We start from the raw sequence: 8456 nt of genomic DNA, 5'->3' as shown, positions 1-8456 counted from the left end.
ATATATTTGGCTCCTGTTGAGCGTGTGTTGCCTGTCTGCTTCCAGTTCTCAATAAAGATGTTTCTTTGAGCCGAAATCTCCATACTTAATAAGTCCCTCCTCCTCTCATGCCACAGTTACAATATTCAAACTATTTTCAAAGATTACAAACAGTGTTGGGGAGGGGGGTTCTGCAAAGGAAAACCTTACTTTGTGAAAGAAGAGCAGACCACCAGAAAGAATGGCAAGTGCAGGGAAACACATGGTTCGATCCCTTCCAGAAGCAGACCCCTGACGCCAAAAAAGCTCTCCCAAAGCCGGCAGCCCATGAGTCACAACGGCTGCTGTCAAAAAGGAATGATCTCCCCTCACCCTCACGCTTTCCACTTGCTGTGGGAAGGTTATCCTAGCCCATGACATAAGAATAGAAACAGCCCTAAAATACAAGAAACCTGAGCTGGAGCATAGAATTCTCTGGACCTGTGTCTGTATGGCCAGTGATCAGTGTGTGAGTTAAGGCCACGGATTCCTTTGCCTTTGTCCCTGAAACCAGACTAAATAGCATGAACCAATGTTCACTCTTATTCCACAAATACAAGGAGAGTCATTCAATTGTCCTCAGTTAGCAAGAATCTAACATACAGTCGGGCATAATTACTTGCATTTAAGTCAAGGAAGGGGCCTGCCCTAATGCTATGCTTCTTGAGAGAGGGGCCGAGGGCTTTTCTCCAAACTCTATTTTTTGGATTCTGGTCAACGTATACCAACAGCTTTTAAATATATATATATATATCTGCCCTGTAGAACTCCTTTCTTCCTGCCGTCATTTGCTCCTCTCTCTCCACTTGAAGCAGTTAAATTAGATATTGTGTTACTTCCTTACCATTTGGGCATGAAATTCTAGAACATAATTTATAAACCAACCCAGTATATTAGAGTGTGTACATAAGAACAAATACAAGAGACCAGGGCTTTTTTTCTGGGAAAGGAGGTGGTGGAACTCAGTGGGTTGCCCTCAGCGAAAATGGTCACATGGCTGGTGGCCCCGCCCCCTGATCTCCAGCCCGAGGGGAGTTGAGATTGCCCTCCGCGCCATATGGTGCGGAGGGCAATCTAAACTCCCCCATCGGGCTGGAGATCAGGGGGGCGGGGCCACCAGCCATGTGACCATTTTCAAGAGGTTCCGGAACTCCGTTCCACCGTATTCCTGCTGAAAAAAAGCCCTGCAAGAGACCATTATGGTGTGGTTCTGCAGAGGTCTGAGTTCTGCAGATTGCTGTTCAGGGATGCAGTCTAAGCCAGTCACAATTAAATTCAGAGCAAGGCTTGAGTCCAGAAGCTCCTTAAACACCAAGATTTTCCAGGGTGTCGGAGTCGGAGAGTCAAGCTCCCTTAGTCAGACATGAGTAGGAATGGAGGGCTCTGATGCTTTTTATCCCGGTCGGTAGGTGGGAGGGGTGTTGTAACTACAATTCCACTCCTTTGAACTCGGTAAAAAAAATTAACTCCAGCATAATGCACTCTCATTTTCACTTACCTTATCTCCAACTTCCTTTTCTTCTTCTGTAACAGTCCCAGATCTTAACTTTTGCTCTTACTATATGATAAGAGCTTCTGGACCTCTTTCTTTGTTCCATCCCTGGTTTCATTTATATTTATTAAACATTTATACTTCCGAGTCGTAGCCCATTGAATCATTACTAATCCTTTTTTCTTTTTTTCTCTGTAATCGCCTTATCAAAAAAAATTTTTTTAAGACTCTCACATGGAGCTACCCCCCTCCGCCCCCTTTTTGGATAACTCCCAACTATTATGCTTTGTGGCCCATGCAATCTGCTTGAAGCCCATAATTCATAATCATAATTCATAATTTTAAAAATAACCTCCATTTCATCTTTCTTATTCAGATTTATATCCCTCAGCTACACTCCTATTTCCTTTTTTATACATGCTGAAGTACATGTGAAGATAAGTATTTCATTGAACTGCTAAGTCTTCCTTCTCGTCCCTTACTCTCTATGAATCTAAGCAAACTTTCTGTACTTAGAATTAATTAGAAAGGCAGAAGAGGCTGCTCTGTCCTTTAGAGATTGTTCAGGAACGCTGATAATGGGACATAACCCTCCAATGTGAGTATGTATGTGTTAAATACTAACCATCATTAAACGTATGTGTTGGGAAAAATCCCAAGCTAACTTAAACATTAACAGTACCATCCTATGTAGAATTATAGGATTCTACTAATAGTCTTAAGGAAGTTCATGGGGCTTACACTTGACCTTAGCCATGCATACTCTGGTTTCAATGGGCCTTCCATACACATATGGTTAAGAACAAAGCTTTAATTGAATATTCATGCTCTCATATCCCACTTGATTTCATTGGGACTTAAGTGTACTTAAATGGGACCAGATTACTCATCCACTCTACCTTGCATGGGTAAAATGTCTTGGTGTTCTCACTTACTTTCTTCTATGCCTCATATTGGTGAAGAAAGATTTACTTTTCCAATATTGGGTTTGGTTTGTGTTCTGAGATCCAGTTTCATTTTGGGTTCTGAGGTTCATCTAAGACTTGGATGATCCTAATAATGCAATTAAGAGTTAGTTTTTGTTCAGGTTATAAATTATACCTTTCTAAACTGAGTTATCTTCAAGAAGATAGCAAGACTGCTAATTTTATAAAGGAATACAACCCTAGGAAGAATAAGTCTAGCAGCACCTTAAAGACTAACAAGGTTTTTAGTCAAGAGAGTCAAATTGGCTAGCCAGGATGCAGGCTGCCGAGCAGTGATGGGGGGTAGGGGTGTGCATAATGAAACAAACAAACAAACTGAAAAAACACACAGAACTTGCTGGTTTGGCTTGTTAAAGTAGTTGCAGGAACCTGAACCAAATCCAGGAAATGAGGCTGTAATGATTCCCCTGAACCGAAAAGTTTGCATGTTTCATTTCATGACTTACCGCACAGAGGCCCTGCAGGCAGGCCAGGCAGTGGGGTGGGCCGTCCAGCAGCAACTTGTTCTTCTTAATGGCAAGCCTGTGTGCACTCATCATGCAGCCAATTGCTGCCAAAGGGGAGAGGCTGAGCCCTTAGAGGAGCACATGAGTGCCTCCCCCCCCCCCCGTGCCTCCTGGGCAATGGGGTTCTGGCATTGGCACTGAATGGCTGGTGGGGATCAAAGGTTTGTTGGGGAGGGGAGCCACAGACAACATGGTGCCATCAGTACCAGTGTTGCCAGCGCCATCTCTTTCTGTGCGCTTTTACACACAATGCAAGGAAAGCCCAGCCTGGCAACATCCATATGGGTGTGCACATATGGTTTTGAGGAGGGAGGGGGGTCTCCTTCAGCCTCTGAGCCCCCAGGTGCCGCAAAGGCTCATGTTATGCAGATTAGGGAGAAAATTGAAAAGAAAAAGCAGTTATTAAAGGAGAGCTGCACTAAGGAGGCCCCAGGAATGTGGGCTGGTCCATGCATTCTTTCACTGAGGTGCCATGGTGTGCCAAGGCCACTCGCTGTGACTTAAGAAATCCTCCAAAGATAGTGAGTCAAGGAGCACCAGAGGCCATTTCATCTCTCCCAGAAAGCCTCCTGGCTTTGGGGGCATTTCTGATTAAAACTATTAAGCCAGCATTAAATGACAGGGAGGTAGCAGGTCTGTGCATTGCACATGCATGCACATGCACGCACCCCCAAGTCTTTCCAGGTCAGTATTCCATGTGGAAGGACTGATCTGGTCAGATTCTTTTTTTATTTTATGGCACAGCAAGGGGAATCTCTTATTTAGCAGTGCCTGCCAATGTTACTTCATTTTTAGTCAACTCTTGGTTAACAGTTTTAGTCGGAAAGGGAGACTGGCAACCAGCAACCTGTTTCACCTCCCATTTTTATTAGTAAAAAACAGGGGGCAAGAGGGCCATTCTCCCTCTACTTTCCTTCCCATGAAGGAAAAACTAACATCTAGTCCTCCCTTTTTGTGCGCTTTTAGACACAGTGCAGGGACAGGCCAGTGGCTGGTGGGTTTAAACAGGGAGTCCAGTCCCAACATGGCCTGAATGGACCCTCATTGTGGAAATGAAACTATCAGGCACAGGGAAAGAGGACATAACAGTAGGACTCAAAGGTAAAATTTATTGGCTTTGTCACTAGAATAGGTATGTTTTTTTTTTAAAATTTCACTGTGCTGTGCCAGACTGGTTGGCAATGGAGCATTTTTCTGCTTGCACGTTGTGCTGGCATTGCTTGTTTCCCACCATTGTGTGCGCCAAACTATCGCTGACACTCGTCTTGAGCTTTTCTATTCCTCGGGGTCCCTAAACACAGAACCCCACTATTGCACACTCTCAAGTTCAGTGGGTTGATGGTTTAAAGGGAGGACTGTGTTTTCTGTGTGATTTTGGTGCCACTGAGTACAAAAACAACTCCCCCAGGTCCTGGCCCCCTTGAAAAGAAGAGCTTGCATTTGCACATGCGCAGCCAACACATGCACAAGGGGCCAAAACTCATAAAACAAAAAAACCCAAATGGATCAGTTCTGAGCTGTCACCGCCCCAGCCAGGACAAACTGGTAAGGAGACACGATTGTTCCATAACCCCTGGAACCAATACTGAAACAGAAACTTTCTAGACACACACCCCAAATGGGAGATTATAATCATAACCAGTTTATGGGTACCCCATCAAGGGTTTTCAAGACAAGTGAGAAACAGAGCTGGTTTGCCATTCCTTGCCTCCATGTAGCCATTCTGGATTTCTCTGGTGGTCTCCCACCCAAGTTTCACCTCGACCAACTCTGCTTAGCTTCAGATATCTGACAAGATTGGGCTATACCATGCTGCCTTCCCACCTCTGGGCTATTACTCTTACGCTAGTTCTATTCCTACCTGGGGAAAAGTACTGTCCAATGTTTATATAAAAGAAAAAAAACAGTTTTCTTTTAAAGAGCATTAGCCTGAGATCCAGTTTGGAGAACCAGGTTTGATTCCCCCCTCCTCCACTTGAAGCCAGCTGGGCGACCTTGGGAGAGTCACCCACCTCACAGGGTGATTGTTGTTGTGGGGATGATGATAGCATACTTTGTAAACCGTTCTGAGCAGGCATTAAATTGTCCTGAAGGGCGGTATATAAATCTAGTAGTAGTAGTAGTAGTAGTAGTAGTAGTAGTAGTAGTAGTAGTAGTAGTAGTAGTAGTTGTTGTTGTTGTTGTTGTTGTTGTTGTTGACATGAATCCATAAAAAACAAATTATTGATGGATCCCATAGTAGCATTTCTTTGGGATCGTTCCTAATCTGGATTTTATTTTATTTGCAGATGGCATAGATAATCTTGATAGAACAATTTTTTTAAGGAGGCATGTTTGTACACTGGCTCCCCTGCCCCCGATACATGTAAGCAGCAGCAACAGCACTGAGAGTGTATTCAAAGCAAAGGATACAACTCAAAAAGGAAGTAATGTTATTATTGTGAAAGATGGTGGCTAGAGAGTTTTAAGAGTGTCATGTCCAACACCAGCCAGTATAAAGAAGGGGGGAAAGAGAGGTACCTTTAGAATGTTATAATGATTATGAAAAACAGTGGAGACTGCCTCGAGTCATGAACGGAGAGATCTGGGAGGATCCCTTTCCTCTGTTTTCTCGAGAAGGATGCTTACGCTATGCGGAGTTGAAATTGATTTCTTTGCCATACTGAAAACTTTTTAGGGATGGTGATGTCAGATATTCCTCACACAATATGACCAATAAAATAGCTACTATGACCAATAGAAGCTGCTCAGGAAAAAATCGTATTGGGAAGGGATACACAGGATAAATTGCTTTGCCAATGTGCTGAAAATAAGGAGGCTATTAAAATCAAGGATTAAGACATGCTGAATGAATGAAGTTGAATGAAAAATGTATGCAGAAAATTGGAGGATTGCTTACATTATTAAAAAATACTGTATAGCTTGTTCAGAATATTCTTTTTCTGGGAAAGGGAAAATAGAATACAAATGCATGGCTCTGTTTAGACTGTTTACAGTGTAGTAGCACAGGGTGGGAAATAAGTTGCTCAGGAGAAAAGCAAATTAATTTCAAAGAGCAAAATATAAAATGTTTAATCAGAGCAAACACAAACAGTTAGATATAGGGAGAGACAGAAGCATAACCCTGTTTAATTAGAGTATTTAAGGGTATTTAATTAAGAGTATTCTCTTCCAAGGGAGAACTGGCCCAGACAACAAACCCTCATCTCAGACCTGATGATTTTTCCTACACGGAGACCACTTCATCGACAGAATGTGTACATCACCATTTGTTTACATCACAATTTAAGACCAAAGTGTGGCTTAGGAGCCTCCACAGCATGTTATCCATTACTGGTTATATGCAGTTCGATATCTGGTATCTGTGTAGAAAATTTTCCCTGTATTTGAAGGTGTCAGTATTTTATTTATTTTATTTACTTCATTTATACCCCACTTTAAGCGATTTACATCATTCTCCTCACCTCGGGTCAGTCACAGCTCTCTTGGAGCTCTCTCAGCCCCACCCACCTCACGGGGTGTTTTGTTGTGGGGATAATAATAGCATACTTTGTAAACCACTCTGAGTGGGTGTTAAGTCATCCTGAAGGGTGGTATATAAATCAAATGCTGTTGTTGTTGTTATCCCCACAGCAACCCTGTGAGGTACATTAGACTGAGAGGGAGTGACTGGCCCAAAGTCACCCAGCAGGCTTCCGTGGCAGATCGAGGATTCGAACCTGGGTCTCCCAGATCCCTAGTCCAAACGCTAACCACCACACAACACTGGCTTTAGTATGTGAATGAGTCACAGGAGTACATCCACCAGGCTGCACGTAGGTAGTACAGGTCTGATTATCCGGTAGAGGAAGAAGTTGGGAATACCCTGCGAGTTTGGAAGCAGCTCCTGAGAACCATTTGGGGCTGATTTTACTTCCTTCTCCCTCTGCAGGTATTTGTCTTGTTATGACCAGAGGAACGGTCCCTTGGGCACAAGCTGAAGGGCTCCATTCAGTCACAACCCCCCCCCCCCCACCAAAGCTTCAGATTTCTTACTAAGCAAAACCATTCCAAAATAATTTGAGTGTTTTGATAACACATTGTAAAAATTATGCAGTTTTTGGTTTTGCCCTGGCATTCCCAGTTTTGCCAATCCAAAGAGTAGATTTATTTAGGACCCAGAACTGAAAAAGTACCCCCCAACACATACACACACACACACACACACACACACACACACACACACACACACACACACACACACACTTTCTGTTTCTCCTGCTTTACAGGGGGAAATGAGTTCCAGAGCTTCTATTTTCTACAGGGGAAAAAACAGAACTGCAAATGGTTGGAAGAAAAAAAACCACCTGGTCTCTGTTGAGTATGGGAAAACTACTAAGGAAAAAGCGCTATCCGATGCTCCATTGCGGGCTATTAAAGTAACCCCTATATTGTGTGAAAGAAGGATTGTCTGTTGCCAGAGGAGGTGAATAATTTACTGTTCCATCTGCTATGGCAAACAACACATTCTAAAATTATTTACTACGTTAGCGTGTTCATATTATGGCTTAGGGGCACTGTATATTTTTCCTCAAAAGAGAAGGAAATGAAAGAAAAGGAAGAGAATGAAAAGCTGGAGCTGCTTATTAATTGAAGATATGGCTGAATGTATTTATAAGTGGAATTCATAAAAACAAAACCAGAGCTGAGAGTGTAATGTAGAGCTAGAGTTATCAGGTGTAGACCAGAGAGATCCAGATTCAAGTCAATAATTATTCATGAAGCTGGGTAACCTTGGCCCACTCATTCTCTCTCAGAGTCAGTTGCAGTTTTCCCTAACAAATCAATTACTTTTCAGCTAAGCCAGTGCTTTGGGATCTTGTCTGTTTCCTGATTTCTTGATGATAAAGCCTTAAATATTTAAACCTTGGGGGGAGCAGGGCCCTCGATTCACCTTGGCAAGTCTTCTGCCCAGGAAGACATTGGGAGTTTTATCTGAGTCACCCCTGTTCCGCCAAGGATATCATCTCACTCTAAAGCGACACGTTAAACTTTTTCTATAGTTCTGTGATGTTGTGGGGAAACCTAGTTAGCCAAAGGAACAATTATTTTCCAAATATGACCTATATGTAGCTTTCTCCCATCGCCTGCTCCCCTAACTCAAGCAACTGAGGGCTTCTTATTTCCTGACAAATATGTCAAACCATTGCCCAATCTCATGTTTAGAGTGAAAAGTTCAGTACAATGGACTATAGTATTTGCCATCTCCTTGCTACTATTTTAAGCATCTACTGGCAGGTCAGATAGAGGGGAACCCAACAGGGCTGCCAGGTCCCCTTACCCTCCTGACAGGAGGGATGGGAAACTGGCACTCACCTCTGGGAGGTCCTTTTGCGTGCAAAGCACATTCCCAGCGTGGCACGAGGTCACTCATTACTTCCTGAAGTGACATCATCACGCAGGCCACAGTGTACG

This window comes from Eublepharis macularius, chromosome 1, assembly GCF_028583425.1.
Source record: "Eublepharis macularius isolate TG4126 chromosome 1, MPM_Emac_v1.0, whole genome shotgun sequence".
In the NCBI taxonomy this organism is placed as follows: domain Eukaryota; kingdom Metazoa; phylum Chordata; class Lepidosauria; order Squamata; family Eublepharidae; genus Eublepharis; species Eublepharis macularius.
This window is presented reverse-complemented; position numbering follows the sequence as displayed.